The sequence below is a fragment of the Dreissena polymorpha genome, chromosome 3, assembly GCF_020536995.1.
Source record: "Dreissena polymorpha isolate Duluth1 chromosome 3, UMN_Dpol_1.0, whole genome shotgun sequence".
Taxonomy (NCBI): domain Eukaryota; kingdom Metazoa; phylum Mollusca; class Bivalvia; order Myida; family Dreissenidae; genus Dreissena; species Dreissena polymorpha.
In genome coordinates, this window is record NC_068357.1 from 76224499 (window position 1) to 76240538 (window position 16040).

Genomic DNA, 16040 nt, shown 5'->3' on the forward strand with positions numbered 1-16040 from the left:
GACCGCGGATAGGTAGCCGCGCTATGTCCAGCATGCAGCCCGTTCAGGCAGTCAGTGCGCGCAGCTCAAAGTATGGCGCACCAAAGGGGTCGAAACTTTAACTTCTGCTCGAGCAGAAAAAAATGCTGCTCGAGCTGCATTTAAGTGCTGCTCGAGCAGCATATTGCTGCTCGAGCAGCAATTTACTGGTCGAGCAGCATTTAAATGCTGCTCGAGCAGCAAAATTCCTGCTCGAGCAGCAATATGCTGCTCGAGCAGCATTTATTTTTAGAATAAGCCATTGAACCCGTCAGCCAATCAAATTTGAGCTTACAAACGGACGACATTAGCTATCTCTACGGAAACGAAATAGACCGGTGTAGCGTTAATATTGTCAGATCGTGAGATCTGACGATTTTCACAGTACCCCCGTGATATTGCTCTGATCAGTCGCCGTGAAAAATGTCAGATTGATGAAAAATAATATTTAACGCATTGTTGTATCAATTCAACTTAATTTCGCGTTTAAACAGCTTGCAGTTATTTTCGGACATCTTTTTTCGGACGTTGAACCTAAACACATTGTTCACAACAAAGATATCAAAACAGTAGTTCTAACACCATGCAAACATTTGAATTTTAAAACGATTTTCGTTTTAAATGTTATATATATCGATGATGTACATGCATTACGTTGTAAAGAAATATGGTAATGCCTAATTTCCAGTCCTAAGTGTTGCAGTTTTTTAATACAAAGATACAACATTGATTTAAGAAAATATTTTCAGATATATATATATATATATATATATATATATATCAATTCAGGAAAACTATTGTATTATATTTCACACAATCATAGTTACCACATTCATCATTTATTTAATATGTCAATAAGCTCGATTGGTAATTGTTGGTTCGGCTCGGGTAATGCTTTAAAGTACCCTGTGTACTCTTAAGTATACTTTAATGTACCCCGGGTACGCTAAATATACTTAAACGTACCGTTGGTCTGTCTGTCAGTGCAGTCACTCACATACTTTTCAGTGCTTTATCTCAGAAACTCAATATAAGTTTTCAACATGAAACTTTATGGGTGTATAAATATAGCTGAGAAGAGGTGCCATGCACAAGAACCATAACCCGCTACTTTCTGATATAAGAGTTATTGCGCTTTGTTGTTTTTGTATGATGTAACTAGGGCTATATCTCAGATACTATACAAGATTTTAACATGAAACTTAATGGGTGTATAATTATCAATGCACGAGAACCATAACCGTATACTTTCTTACATAACGGTTATTGCCCTTACTTGTTATTGTCATTTTATGATGTAACTTTTCAGGGCTATATCTCATTTATAGAACCATGCATAAGAACCACAACCCTTCACTTTCTTTAATAAGAGTTATTGCCCTTTGTTGTTTTTGTATGATGTAACTTCTCAGGGCTTTATCTCAGAAACTATAAATACAAGATTTCAACATGAAATTTCATGGGTGTATAATTGTCAATGAGAATAAGTGCCATGCACAAGAAACATAACCCTAGTACATATGTACATGTCTGATGTTACTTTACAGGACTATATCACAGATACTATACACGATTTAAAGATGAAATTTAATGGATGTTAAGATATCAATGAGGAGAGGTGTCATGCACAAAATCTATAACCCTACACTTCTTAAATAAGAGTTATTGCCAATTGTTTTTTTATGTTGTTGCTTTTAAATAAGTGAGATAAGGGTACAACCCTTCAAATAAACTTTTCTGTTAGTTCTGCACCCATCAATAATCAAAATTTATTTGGCGGGGGATATCAATTTAACGAATTTGCTTATTATTAGTCTAAACGTTGAAATAGACTTAATATTTTAAGTAGCAATGAGAATATAAGACACAACAGACTCATCAGTCATCAGTATTATGTTAGCATATCTTTAGTCGGTTACTGAACTAGGGCAAATAAAGTTGAAGTTTATCAGGTGGTCTAAAAGTCCTCACCGCCTAGCAGATAAGTCTACAAAGTATTTTAAAACCGGTTCATGAACATGAAATGATAAGTCATTTACGCCATCGGGATTAATTAATTTAAGTCAATATGTTTTTGGCACAGAAGGATTTTATTAATATTTTGTTGAGTTCTCAGATTAATCGAGCCCAAAGCACTTCCTGCTACAAAAACATATTTTCGCGAAACAACACATATTGATAATATCCATTTTAATGCCGTGCGGGTCTTTACAGTGAAGTCATCGAGTCGCACAGATATGTTTGCCGCACCCCATGAATCAGAAGTCTGCGTCTCACGACTAGTCTCGATAAACTGAATCATGGGCCTGTCGCAACATTGTGGGATGCATTTTCATGACCAAACATTTGGCAGTCTGGAAATAAATTTGTTTGCAATAAGAAAAGCATATATTCACTAGATTAAGTGTTCACAAAAAATACTATTTCTGAAAATAAAATTGCAAGAACGATAGTTTGACAGTGAAAAGTATTAATGTTTTATGCATCATAAATATACAATCACATTAAGACACTGAAAAACAACTTTTCATACAGAATTATATAATGGAGCAAAGAGAATGCTTTTTTTCATTATATGACACATTCATAAAAATTAAAATATGAGTAATCTTCTTGTTTAACCTTTTTTCAGGGTTATTTGACAAAAGTGGGACTCTATAACACAGTTTGATCCTCAGGTTATGATATTACATATGAAATATCATGTCCTTAATAAATAAAAAAAAAATGCAAGGCTCTAAAAACCAATGCACCAACAGAAAGGTACTATGATTATATTCTACATTCTCCCATTATTTTGTTGAATAAAAGTTAATGCAGATCTTTACTTAGCAAACTAGAGCTTTGTCACAGACGTTACAAATACCCCCACGTGCCGCATTGAAACAGACTATTTTGCATGCTGTCTTCACAAAACAAGAGAATCAAATTTATGGCGATTTTTAAGAATGATAATGCCACTATCATTTATGGCAATTTCGACCTTTGAACTCTTGAATTCTTTAGCATGACATGCAGTCCAAATTTATGGCCATTTTTTTACTTTTGAACTCCAAGTGTGACCTAGACCTTAGATTTATCAACATAATTCTTTTGCATGACACATCGTCCAATGACTGTGAACAAATGTACCATGTATTTTTAAAATCTCACAATAAATGACATAGTTATGGCCCGGACATATCATTTATGGCCAATTTGGCCTTTGAACTCACAGTGTGACCTTGACGTTACAGATATAGACGTAATTCTTTTGCGCAACAAACCGTCCAATAATGGTGAACAAATGTGCCAAATGATTTTAAAATCTCACAATGAACAACATAGTTATGGCCTGGACAAGCTCATTTATGGCCTTTTTTTACCTTTGAACTCAAAGTGTGACCTTGAACTTGGAGTTATCGACGTAATTCTTTTGCGCGACAAACCGTCCAATGATGGTGAACAAATGTGCCAAATGATTTTAAAATCTCACAATGAACGACATAGTTATTGCCCAGACAAGCTCATTTATGGCCATTTTTAATCTTTGAACTGAAAGTATTACCTTGACCTTAAGATATTGAAGTAATTCTTTCGCGCGACACACCGTCCCATGATGGTGAACAAATTTGCCAAATGATTTTAAAATCTCACAATAAATGATAAAGTTATGGCCCGGACAAGCATTTGACCCTTGAACTCCAAGTGTGACCTTGATCTTGGAGATATCGACATACTTTTTTCACGCAACACACCGTCCCATGATAGTAAACAAATGTACCAAGTTATTTTAAAATCTAACGGTAAATGATATAGTTATGGTCCGGACAAACTTTCGGTTTAAAACACACTAAGTGACCCCATGACCTAGTTTTTGACCCAGCATGACCCATATTCATACTTGGCTTAAACATCATCAAGATACAACTTGTGACCAAGTTTGGTGAAATTCGGATGAAATTTCGGGACAGACCGACAGACCGACCGACAGTACGACAAAGTGACTCCTATATAGAAATATGAAGCTAATTTATTACCATCAATGCAAACACTCCACAGCTGTTTCCATGGCGCTGTTTGTTGCAAGGTGGCGCTTTGAACTCTGAACTGAATTTTTCCAAGCCATCTTTCACAATTTGCGCTCGTTGACACATGAACTGGCTGCAACAAATATTTTGTTGGTAAAAATCAACAAAAATCGTGTGCCTATATACTTAAGCGGTACTTTATCTATACCAAATTGTTTTGGTAATCAGTTTTCAAACATATATATATATGTGAATCTATTAACACATTATTTGAAACAGATAAGTGTGAGAGATAGGACACAATAATAAATAAGAATGAACTAAGAAAGCAAGCTTAAATTTATATATAGCCTATCATTTTTAAAGTGTTGGTGGTCATTACAAGTTAATATTTATGATAAAGATCCAAATATAGAAAACAAATAAGATTTACAAAGTTTTTTGAATATCTTGTTTGGTATATTGCCTGATGAATGATAACTGGAACTGGCCAAAAAACCTCCCTAAATGTGACCTTTGATCTCCTGTTAACGCATGCGCTGCAGCTTCTCTACATGGAGAACATATGTGGTAAGCTATATTAACAAGAGCACGGCCTTTCGGGTGCAGACCGCTCATCTATTTTCTTTTTAAAGGTGAAGGCATTCTCATTTTCAATCACAAAGGAGGGAGGGGCGGAGTGAAGAGGGGTGTATAGTGTGGGGGTGTGGAATTTATTACATTATCTTCCAAAAATGCGAAAAAAAACGCGGGGATTTTTGGGTGCGATGGTTGGACGGTATTTCAAACATAAAATAATAAAAATAATTATTTGTGTTTTTTAACCGTTTCAAAAAAAAAAAATGGGGGAGTGGGGGGGGGTAAAGTGTGAGGGTGTGGTGGTAATTTGTGAGATGATCTTAAAAAAAAAAAAAAAAATTAGGGGGGGGGGGGGATTCGGGTGGGGGGAGGGGGGGTGGTGGGGGATTGTTGGGTGCGATGGTTGGACAGTATTTCAAACATAAAATAATAAAAACAAATATTTGTGTATTTTAACCGTTTCAAAAAAAAAATGGGGGGGGGGGGGTGGGGGGGTATAGTGTGAGGGTGTGGTGGTCATTTGTGAGATGATCTTAAAAAAAAAAAAAAAATATAATAATAAGGGGGGGGAGGGGGGGGGGGGAGTCTATTGTGGTATGTCAGGTAAGAGTAGTTTTGTCAAAGTATCAATCAAATCTAATCATAAATAAAGAAGTTATGGCAATTTTAGCAAAATTTAATAATTTGACCTTGAGAGTCAAGGTCACTCAAAGGTCAAGGTAAAATTCAACTTGCCAGGTACAGTAACCTCATGATAGCATGAAAGTATTTGAAGTTTGAAAGCAATAGCCTTGATACTTAAGAAGTAAAGTGGATCGAAACACAAAATTTAACCATATAGTCAAAGTTACTAAGTCAAAAAAGGGCCATAATCCCGTAAAAATGACAACCAGAGTTATGCAACTTGTCCTTTTACTGTACCCTTATGATAGTTTGCAAGTGTTCCAAGTATGAAAGCAATATCTATGATACTTTAGGGGTAAAGTGGACCAAAACACAAAACTTAACCAAATTTTCAATTTTCTAAGTATAAAAAGGGCACATAATTCTGTCAAAATGCCAGTCAGAGTTACATAACTTTGCCTGCACAGTCCCCTTATGATAGTTAGTAAGTGTTGCAAGTATGAAAGCAATAGCTTTGATACTTAAGGAATAAAATGGACCTAAACACAAAACTTAACCAAAATTTTAAATTTTCTAATTATAAAAAGGGCACATAATTCTTTCAAAATGCAAGCCAGAGTTATCTAGCTTTGCCTGCCCAGTCCCCTTATGATAGTAAGTAAGTGTACCAAGTTTGAATGCAATAGCATTGATACTTTATGAGAAAAGTGGACCTAAACGCAAAACTTAACCGGACGCCGACGCCAAGGTGATGACAATAGCTCATAATTTTTTTTCAAAAAATAGATGAGCTTATAAAAGTGACTATGATGTATCTCGTTACATATATATTACCATACCACATCTAGCATTGAAATGTTGGCTACTACTATAAGGAGCACTGAGTTTTGTATGTGTTAACTTAATTTAATGAAATATGTTGCGAAATATTCGTTGATTTTGAATATTTACTTTACTTTATCTTTTATCTTGCTAGACCGTATAGTATTGCTGAAATGGGATTTATCTTTATTTTACATGTACTGACTGCATACACCACAATCAAATCAGAGCTTGTTAAATCACAGTACAAAGACTTTTTATACGTAACTAAGCTGATAAATTCAATCCCATATTGTAGTTATCTTAGTTTGAGATAAATATTTAACGTCAACAATCTGAACTTAGATGTTTCTACGATTATGAGGACGATAACCCAAAATGTCCTGTGGATGTTCTAAAAATGTTAACCTGTTTATTCATGTTAGGTGGTTTTATAGGAGATCGTTTACAAAGGTGAAGTGAATGCAAGATAATTTAAATAGTATCAGACTTTATCAAATGGTTTGCCATTTATAGAACATGGGGTGATTAAACAATTTGTACTCTGTCCTTACATATGATATACAGATAAAGATTGCACAATTTTAGTACAAAAAGCAGTTAATATTATTGTACATGTGTATCAAAGCTTTGGATTGATTTGTATGACACACTGGGCACACTTAAACCCCTATACTAAAATAGAACACACTTAGTAATTCTTACAAATTCAATTATATCGTCAAAATATTGACTGAAACATGACCGCAATATTTTTTGCTCACATTCATGTTTCCCGGTAAACATACTATTATGTTTGTTTTATGTTTTGCTGAATAAAACACACAGCATTTACCATTTAACAATACTTTGTGGTGAAAATAGTAATGCAATTTCATTGACAGGAATTTATGTGTGAATAACGTTACAGTCTTCGCAAAACTATAGTCAACTTTGTACAGGACAGTAGGTTCAGAAAACTTTGTACATAACCTACCTGCTACAGAATATAGTTGTAAAATAATCTGGTTTCATTGCTGTTATCAAAGTCATGACGGTGCGATTGACAACGATAATAAATAGAAATTACAACCAAACTAGAGCTTTGTCACAGACGTGACGTATAAACCCACATGCTGCATTGACACAGACTATTTTGCATTCTGTCTTCACAAAACAAGAGAGGCTAATTTATGGCAATTTTTAAGAATTATTATGCCATTATCATTAATGGCCATTTTGACCTTCGAACTCTTGAATTCTTTCGCATGCTGCCCCATCCAATGACTGTGAACAAAATAAATGTACAGAGTCATTTTAAAATCTCACAATCAATGACATAGGTACGGCCTGGACAAGATTTTGTGTGGCCATTTTTGACCTTTGAACTCAAAGTGTGACCTTGGCTTGGATATATAGACATAATTCTTTCGTGTGACACACCGTCCAATGATGGTGAACGAATGATTTTAAAATCTCACAATGAACGACATAGTTATGGCCCGGACAAGCTCATTTATGGCCATTTTTGACCTTTGAACTCAAAGTGTGACCTTGACCTTGGTAATATCAACGTAATTCTTTCCCGCGACACACCGTCCAATGATGGTGAACAAATGTGCCAAATGATTAAAATCTCACAATGAACAACATAGTTATGGCCCCTGACAAGCTCATGCATGGCCATTTTTGACCTTTGAACTCAAAGTGTGACCTTGGAGATATCAACGTAATTTTTTCGCACGACACACCGTCCAATGATAGTGAACAAATATGCCAAAGGATTTTAAAATCTCACAATGAACAACGTAGTTATGGACTGGAAAAAGCTCATTTATTGACATTTTTTTATCTTTGAACTTAAAGTGTGACATTGACCTTTCAGATATTGATGTACTTTTTTCGCACGACACACCGTGCAATGATGGTGAACAAATGTGCTAAATGATTTAAAAATCTCACAATGAACAACATAGTTATGGCCCGGACAAGCTAATTTATGGCCATTTTTGACCTTTGAGATGAAAGTGTGACCTTGACCTTGGACATATCAACGTAATTCTTTCGCGCAACACACCGTCCACTGATTGTGAACAAATGTGCCAAATGATTTAAAAATCTCACAATAAATGACAAAGTTATGGCCCGGACAAGCATTTGACCTTTGAACTCAACTTGTGACCTTGACCTTTGAGATATTGTCATACTTCTTTCACACGACACACCGTCCCATGATGATGAACAAATGTACCAAGTCATTTTAAAATCTAACAATAAATGACATAGTTATGGTCCGCCCAAACTTTCTGTTTAAAACGCACTTAGTGGCCCCGTGACCTAGTTTTTGACACGGCATGACCCATATTAAAACTTGACCTAGACATCATCTAGATACTACTTCTGACCAAGTTTGGTGAAGATCAGATGAAATTTTCGGGACAGACAGACCAACAGACAGACCGACAAAGTGACTCCTATATAGCCCAATTACCAACACTCGCATCGCTCGCTATATTCGTAAATCACGAGATACCCGAGGAAAATTTTCTGCATTCTGGAAAAACGTCTTATCTAATAATACTTAGCTGATAATCGAAAGTAATTGTGTATTTAATATGTCCAATTACACTTTTTAATAATCCAGGTGAGTGCGTAATATTATTATAATCAAACAATGAATGAAATCTTCACTCAGATAAGATCTATTTATTTACGAAACGATTATGCATTAATTGTTTTTTTCAAAAAATAGATGAGCTAAAAATGGCATATTCAATTATCGATTCACAGTTTGGATAAGCTCAGAGACACACATTAAATGCACATACACCAACTGCTACTGTGACTGCTATATCAAGCAGGTAAGACAAAAAATGAATTACAGCTTTGAACCTTACCAGAACAAATCGAGGGCTTGTTGTTACCATCCAACGAGTCGTAAATGGTTACAGTCCTGGACATAACACTTGCAACCAGCAAAACCCAGTGATTGTTGCCTTTACATTGTGGCAGCATAAGTATATCATACATATTGAAGTCTACCTACAAAATGTGAAATTATAATGTACCTTAAACAATGTATACATTACTAAACAGTGAGAAATTTGCTCAAATTACTTCAAAGAAGTATAGTGGCATGCTAGAATCAAGTACAGTTTAAGTTAACAATAAAACAAAAGATTGTCAGGCAATATGGTACTCCTGGAACAACTTTGTATAGGTCATTTGCAAAGAACATGTAGAATTTATGAAGAACCACCACTTTTACATAAAAATTCATGTTATGTAAAACGAAGATTTTGGCATTCATATCTCACAGACAAATCAAGTCATTACCACTGCCACCTTCATCAACATAATTATTGGACACATATAGAACTACTATATCTCACTACATACAAAATGTGGTAGCCCTAGATCCTAGAGTTAAGGACAAGAATATTTTAAAAGTTTTCACAAAATAAGCAAGCAAGAAGTGTATATAATGTTCAATTTTGTGACCTGCGGGTCAGGGTCAAATTTGACCCAAAGGGCATAATTTGAACAAACTTGGGAGACGACAATAAGATGTTACTGCAAACCAAATTTGGTAGCCATAGTCCGAATGGTTTTCAACAAGATTTTTTTTTAAATTTACACAAAATAGGCGCTTTATTCAATTTTGTGACCCCCCCCCCCCCGGGCAGGGTCAAAGTTTACCCCAGAGGCATAATTTGAACAAACTTGGTAGAGGACTATAAGATGTCACTTCATACCAAATTTGGTAGCCCTAGGCCCATTGGTTATGAACAAGAATGATTTTTAAAGTTTACCCTAAATTAGCCATTTATAAGCATATGTTCAATTTGTGACCCTCGGGGCAGTTTTAAATTTGACTCCAGGGGCATAATTTGAACAAACTAAGAAGAGAACTAATACATGTCAATACATACCAAATTTGGTAGCACTATGCCATACAGTTATGAACAAGTAGATTTTTTAAGTTTTCACAAAATAGGCCTCATATACGCATATGTTCAATTTTGTGACCCTCGGGGCAGGGTCAAACTTGACCCCAGGGACATAATTTGAGCAAACTTGGTAGAGGACAATAAGATGTCACTACATACCAAATTTGGTAGCCCTAACCCCAAGGGTAATGGACAAAAAGATCTGTAAAGTTTTCACAAAATAGCCCCTTTATAAGCATATGTTAAATTTTGTGACCCTCGGGGCAGTTTCAAATTTGACCCCAGGAGCATAATTTGAACAAATTTGGTAGAGGGCTATTAGATATCTCTACATAGCAAATTTGATAGCCCCATGCCCATATGGTAATGGATGAGAAGATTTTGAAAGATTTCACAAAATAGGCCTTATATAAGCATATGTTCAATTTTGTAACCCCAGAGCAGGGTCAAATTTGACCCCAGGCGCATAATTTGAACAAATTTGAAATAGGTTCATCCAAGGAACATTACTGAGAAATTTCATCAGAATTGGACCAGTAGTTTAGGAGAAGAAGATGTTTAAAGGAAAAGTTAATGCACGGACGGACGCACGCAGGCACGGACGGACGCACGCATGGCGGACACAGGACCATGACATAAGCCCCGCTGGCCTTTGGCCACTGGAGCTAAAAATCAATTAAGGAAGGGAGGGAGCACCCCTCCCTAACCCAACCATAAAGGCCCCTGGGCATCTGAAATATGATCACAAGCACTAATAATCATATTATAATGCTAAAACCGGGTCACCACTGTCGATAAATTGGAAATTGTTATGACTGTGAGATATAATGTAAACATTTGCATACAGATCAATCTTTTTTCTTCAAGCCAAACACAAAATAACAATGCAAATTTAAAGTTTTAAAGGTTTTCAATGGGTACAAATAGGGTATTTATCTGGACATTGGAAAAGTTGAAATACATGAAAATATCATCGAACAACTTAAATGTATTTCATTGTCAAATATGTTTTTCTTGATTTTTCTCCAAACTTTACACAAATATGGGTGATTTCAAAACTAACTAGAAATGGCGCGGCAGAGGCCGACGTGTATCCCCACGTCGCATGTTTGACCCAGGGATGCCCCAGGGTTGGTAATGGGGCTATGCATAGTTGAGATTGAACGTATTGTCATAAGAGAAGTTCGGTATCAATTAGATGTGAATCGGTGTAGAAATGAAGAAATTATAGTAAAAGGCAATTTTGGGTGGGCGTGGCCTATGTGGGCGGGGTGCCCCAGGGTTGGTAATGGGGCCATGCATAGTTGAGATTAACCATAATGTCATAAGAGAGGCTCAGTATCAATTTGAAGTGAATCTGTGTAGAAATGAAGAAATTATAGTAAAAGGCAATTTTGGGTGGGCGTGGTCTATGTGGGCGTGGCCAATGTGGGCGGGGCACCCCAGGGTTGGTTATGGGGCCATGCATAGTTGAAATCATCCGTATTGCCATAAGAGAGGTTCAGTATCAATTTGAAGACATTCGGTGTAGTCTCCGGTGCACTCAAAATGTGCAGCTCCATGAGATACACATGCATGCCAAATATCAAGTTGCTATCTTGAATATTGCAAAAGTTATGACCAAGGTTAAAGTTTTGGGACACACACACACACACACACACACACATACAATGACAGACAGGCCAAAAACAATATACCCCCGATCTTTCGATCCGGGGGCATAAAAATGAGTAAAAATCTCTGACTCGGCCCCACCTCAACCCACATAACTTTTGACCCAGGGGTCAGATCAAAATTCCAAATAGTGCAGGGTCGCACATATGCTCATAGCTACCATGTGTATAAGTTTCAAGGTTCTAGTGCTTATAGTGTAGGAGGAGAAAGTGGCCAGGACGGACAGATGGACGGACGGAAGACGGAGATAACTACAATATCCCCACTTTTTCTCCGAAAAGCTTGGGGATAATGAAGCCTAAATGAAAAATTTTCTCAAATTTTAGATGTTAAGTTATGGCAACAGTTTTGTTTGTATTGCATAGGGAAAGGGTTCAAGTTTTATAAATGAGTAGGGCCGTTCTGTGAGATGTAATCACTTTTTCACCACAAAAGATGTTAACCAAATGTTTTTGATTTTTTTTTTATAAATGTACATGTCTTTTGCACTTAATAAAATCCCATTAAAACATGTCATCAATATTTTGTGTGTTTTGTCAACATGCAGTATGTTCTTAAGCAAAATATAAATACAAAATCGGAAGTGTTCTAAAAAAAATTATGGAAAAAATTGAAATGTCCATGTTTTTAACACATATTTTTCAAAACTATACTCCTAAAAGTTTTTTTCCTGGCCTCAAAGCAGTGTATCTTAAAGTAAAAACTCAGATTTATCAAAATATAGGATGGCCTTCAAATATATGTGAAGTTTCTTTTTTATTATATAAGAAAATCTGCAAAAACTAGCTTTTGCCAAAACTGTATACAATTTTCAAACATTTGTACACTTAATTGGGACACTTACATGACTTTTGTATACAAGTTAAATAAGTAAACCATTCAACATATATAAATACTTTTTAAATTTTTATTACATTTAACTACCGGTATACAAATTAATGTTTCCCAAAATAATGTTCTGTGCTAGAAGGTCCGTTTGATGATTTAAGGTTGATGTTTAGAGATTTAAGATTATTTGTACTTGACAACTTTAGTTTTCATTTATTCTAAGAAATACCCAAACAGTCAGTAATATAGAATACAAATTAAATTGGCATAAAATATTCTGATAAAATTATAAGATAAGTTACAGGGAACTTGAATTGTTTGCTGAAAGGATCTAGCATGATTTTAGGCCAAATCTGTACACTTGGGACATTTTCAAAATGGATGAAAATCTGAAGAAAATTGCATGACTTTTATATGTATTTTATTTGAGGTATTTTTGTGGCCCTTAGTATGTTTATAACCGATGGGATATCAGAGGCATAAGGAATCTCCATAATTATGCAGTGTGTCATAGATCAGTATTTCCCATAAAAAACACATATATTTCACAAATTGTAGATACATTTGACCTGGTTTTCAATATATTTCACATAGTTGTATATATTTGACTTTGGTTTCATAATTTATCTTGTTCTATATAATAAAGATCTATTTGACATTGCCCTCTATATGCTGGAGATCTATATGCTGGGCATTTTTCTCTATACAAATGGATAGCATACCTTGTTCTCTAAATATCAAATGATGTTCTCTACATATTAAACATTGTTCTCTATGGCATTGACTTTGATCTTTAAATATAAGACATTATGCCTCTTCTATATGTTGGAATTTGATATCTATATATAAGACATTGCTCTCTATACTTGAAGTTGATCTAATATTGTGTTCTCTATATATTGGACGCTTTTCTATAAATATTGAACATGGTTCTGTATACAAAATACATGTTTATATTTTTTTATAATATTTGACCTCGTTTTCTATATAAATATGTGTATTGTTCTGATAAAACTGGGCTGAATTCATGTGCGTAAAGTGTCGTCCCATATTAGCCTGTGCAGTCCGCACCGGCTTATCAGGGACGACACTTTCCGCTTAAACTTGATTTTCGGTAAGAAGGGACTTCCTTCAAACTAAAAATACCATAAAAGCGGAAAGTCTCTTCCCTGATATGCCTGTGCAGTCTGCACAGGCTAATCAGGGACGAGACTTTCCGCACATGAATTAAGCCCAGTTTTCTCAAAACAAGACACATATAATTCACTGTTCTTTATTTAGACCTTGCTCTCTATATATTAAACATTATATTCCCTATATATTGGACCTTGTTCTTTATAAATTAGACCATGTTCTTTTTATACTTTATACATTAAACACGATGTCCTCTTACTTGACCTTCCTCTGTAATACAATATATCCTCTATATATTTTGGTCATGTGTCATTAAAAATGAATGAAATAATAATAAGTGCTGTACCGTTGTTTATCGAAGGTTTTAACATGGTTTTTAGTTTAGATGTGTAGGAATTGTACCACAAGGGTGACAGTCTGCATGGTTTAATTATAAGTGTCTGAAAGACTTTGTCATCCATCATATTTGACATTTGACCATGTTCAACTTTTATTTTGGCTTTTTTTTTGTTGCTTTTGAATGCTTTATTAAATCAAAATTTAATCATTAATTCTGCTATAATGTAAGTTTGTTTTCACTTTCTGGAGGTTTATAAAAAAAACATTCATTTTATGTCCCAAGTGTACATGTACAACATTTAATAACCAACTTCAGGCTAACATTGAAGATTATTAGAGAATTAAAATTGACATTAATTTGAGAAGAGGAAATGTATTTTTGTAATAATGTTATGGTAAAGTCAAATATACTTCCCACACATCATCATTTATATGCTTATATTTTTCTTCTGAAGACAAAATATGGAGACATACCCATAAAGTAAGAGTAGTTCACCCCCAGAGTGAAGAAACCACCTTTTTCTCTTGGAGATTACACCCTTCTGTATACTTCTTTCCAGAAAATTAGTGCCTTTGTTTATTTTTTAAAGCTATAACCTGTCCATCAAACATGATAAAAATTTCGTACACTTGGGACAATACGATATTTGTCTTGCAAAAAAAGTTCACAAGGTTTTGGCATCAAATTTTCTGTACATCTAGTGATAAGCATTAATTTTTTTTTTTTTTTTTTTTTTTTTTTTTTTTTTTTTTTTTTTTTTTTTTTTTTTTTTTTTTTTTAACCTGCAAAATTTTATTCACTCCGTAGAATATTACATACATTATGAATTTCATATAACAAAGTAGTTCATGTATAGCAATTTGGTAATTAAATTCAAACATACATTCATATACAATTATAATTGAGTTATAGTACAAGTATGTAACAACAACAACATACACTAGTTTGTTCAATACAAACTAAATTAGTGTTGAATATAAGTATGTACATATCATTTAACATAAAAAATTGCACATTAGAAAAAAAAAAAAAAAAAAAAATTAGTATGGGTGCTGAATTGCATTATATACGCAAGCTGATAATGCAGAGTTTACAAGAACAACAAAACAAATTCATATGTATTAGTTGAATTATGTGTTATGGTTAGTTATGTCATTATATGTGATGTCAGTAAATATTTTCACAAGGGACCATATTTTTAATTCTTCATTTGATTTAATTGTGCTTTTGTAAATTTCAAAAGTTTGTTTCATTCTGTTTACAAGTCCGTACTTTGAGGGGATTCTGTTTTTTCTTTGACAATGAAAGATATACCGTTTAAGCTCTAGGCAAACTATATTTAAATCATTCATTTTTGGATTAATAATTCCAAGTACTAGATCCTGACATGTAATGGGAATATGTATGCTTGGTCTACTTCTACGAACAATATCGACAACAAATTTAATAATTTCTTGGGTATATGGACAGTTCCAGAACAAGTGAATTATATTTTCAACTTCCAAATTACAGAATGTACATAGATTATTTGTAGCAATTTTCATTTTGAACATTAGGGATTTTGTTCCCAATATTCTGTGGACTATTCTGTACTGGAGCCATCTGATATATGTTTCCTTAGTTAGATTGAAAACAAGTCCATGCACTTTTTTCCAATCAATATTTAAAAATTCTGAGTTCCATTTAGTGTTACAAGCTGGAATGTCATTGTTTTGAATTAATGTTTTATAAATATGTTTCTCTTCTTTCGGACTGGTTAATATTTTTTTTATGTAAGTTGGTAATATGGGTCCTTTAGTGTTTTTGTCAAAATTTGGCAGGTCTTCAAATTTGTCAATGTATTTCTTTATTACGTTTATTAATCCTTGGTACAATAGGAAGTTTACATTTGTTCCAAGTTGTGTATCCAAAGATTCTTTGGAAATGAAGCAGTTTCTTTCTATCATTATGTCTCTCACAAACCGAATGCCTCTTTCATATAGACATTTAATATAGATAAAGCTATTGCTAATTTTAAAATTATGATTATAAAAAAGAGGCATATCTAAAATATCATCACAATTTAATATTGGCAGCTTTTCA

At 34.3% G+C, this 16040-nt stretch overlaps 1 long non-coding RNA gene across 1 annotated transcript; it reads right to left on the reverse strand.

Annotated features, from left to right (window-relative positions):
- Nucleotides 1-1893: 1893 nt before the first annotated feature.
- Nucleotides 1894-10948, reverse strand: LOC127874821 (uncharacterized). Its single transcript, XR_008047119.1, has 3 exons — nucleotides 8930-10948; nucleotides 4038-4161; nucleotides 1894-2372 (listed from the first exon to the last, which is right to left on the reverse strand). It is a non-coding gene; the product is annotated as an uncharacterized LOC127874821 (long non-coding RNA).
- Nucleotides 10949-16040: the final 5092 nt, after the last annotated feature.